At 47.2% G+C, this 1,930-nt stretch overlaps 1 non-coding gene across 1 annotated transcript; it reads right to left on the bottom strand.

The window, feature by feature from the left end:
• Window positions 1-523: 523 nt before the first annotated feature.
• Window positions 524-596, bottom strand: TRNAM-CAU (transfer RNA methionine (anticodon CAU)). The gene has a single exon. It is a non-coding gene; the product is annotated as a tRNA-Met (tRNA).
• Window positions 597-1,930: the final 1,334 nt, after the last annotated feature.

Raw genomic sequence — 1,930 nt, forward strand, 5'->3', positions numbered from 1 at the left:
GACATCATAAATTTCTTTCTCCTATGTGCGGTTTATTTGTCAATGTTCCAGTCACGGTATTGTGCCTTTTTATTCTCTATTAACAGTATTGTGCCTTTTTATTCTCTATTAACAGATTTGTTGGTATTGTATACAAGACACGGAAATACAATAGTCACTCGTAACAGAACTGTCAGTCGCTTTCCCAAGTCCAGGTTCAGTTCAATGAAAGACTGCCATGAGAAATGTCGATTAAAATAATTTCGGAAAAGTGAGTAAAGATGCGATGAAGAGTGCGGGAAGAAAGGCACATACATGTCAGCGGATGTCAGGAAGAAAGGAGAAGCGAGCAATAAGGGAAATCACGAGCGTGGAGGACATAGGTAGAAGATAAGACTGTATCTTCCTTTAGTCGCAGAGAAGCAAATAAGATTCTTCCTCCTCCTCCTCCTCCTCCTGTATACACTCTCGCACCCGTCACCTATATGTAGCTATAGGGGTCGAGTCACAGCTCTTGGCCCCGCCTCTTCGCTAGAAAAACAGCTGCCCCGAGTGAGGATCGAACTCACGACCTTGAGATTATGAGACTCACGCGCTGCCTACTGCGCCACCGAGGCTCTTCGTAGTTGTATTTACTCAACTGTACTCACCTAATTGTAGTTGCGGGGGTCGACTCATAGCTCCTGGCCCCATCTCTTTACCGGCTGCTACTTGGTCACTCACTCCCTGCTCTGTGAGATTTATCATACCTCTTCTTAAAGCTTTGTATGGATCCGGCCTTCACCACCTCACTTTCCAGACTATTTCACTGCCTCACAGCTCTGTGACTGAAGAAATACTTCCTAACAACTCTGTGGCTCATCTACGTCTTCAGCTTTCAATTGTGACCCCTTGTTGCTGTGTCCCATCTCTGGAACATCTTGTCTCTGTCCACCTTGTCAATTCCTCTCAGTGTTTCATATGTCGTAATCATGTCCCCCCTATCCCTCCTGTCCTCCAGTGTCGTCAGGTCAATTTCCCTTAACCTCTCCTCGTGTGACATACCCCTTAACTCCGGGACCAGTCTCATTGCAAAGCTTTGTGTACTCACCTAATTGTACTCACCTAATTGTGGTTGCAGGGGTCGAGACTCAGCTCCTGGCCCCGCCTTTTCACTGATCGCTACGAGGTCCTCTCTCTTCTCCCTGAGCTTTGTCATACCTCGTCTTAAGGCTATGTATGGTTCCTGCCTCCACTACATCACTTGCTACGCTATTCCACTTCCTGACGACTATGACTGAAGAAATGCTTCCTAACATCCCTCTGACTCGTCTGAGTCTTCAGCTTCAAATTGTGTCCCATCTCTGGAACATCCTGTGTGTGTGTGTGTGTGTGTGTGTGTACTCACCTAGTTGTGGTTGCGGGGGTCGATTCATGGCTCCTGGCCCCACCTCTGTTGGTCGCTAATAGGTCCACCCTCTCCCTTTTGCACGAGCCTTACCGAGCCTCTTCTTAATTTCATGTCATGCTTGACCAGGTGCCGGGTTCCATACTGGTGCTGCATACTCCAGTATGGGCCTGACATACACGGTGTACAGTCTCTTGAACGATTCCTTGCTAAGGTGTCGAAATGCTTTTCTTAGGTTTGCCAGGGAACCTGGTGTGTACTTACCTATTTGAACTTGCCTATTTGTGGCTGCAGTTGTCGATTCACAGCTCTTGGTCCCGCCTCTTCGCTGTGTGTGTGTGTGTGTGTGTGTGTGTGTGTGTGTGTGTGTTGTGTGTGTGAAAGTGTGTGTGTTGTGTGTGTGAAAGTGTGTGTGTGTGTTGTGTGTGAAAGTATGTGTGTGTATGTTGTGTGTGTGTGCGTATGTGTGTGTATGTATGTATGTATGTGTGTGTGTGTATGTGTGTGTGTGTGTATGTGTGTGTGTGTGTGTGTGTGTGTGTGTGTGTGTGTGTGTGTGTGTGT

This window comes from Cherax quadricarinatus, chromosome 82 (genome assembly GCF_038502225.1).
Source record: "Cherax quadricarinatus isolate ZL_2023a chromosome 82, ASM3850222v1, whole genome shotgun sequence".
Classification (NCBI taxonomy): domain Eukaryota; kingdom Metazoa; phylum Arthropoda; class Malacostraca; order Decapoda; family Parastacidae; genus Cherax; species Cherax quadricarinatus.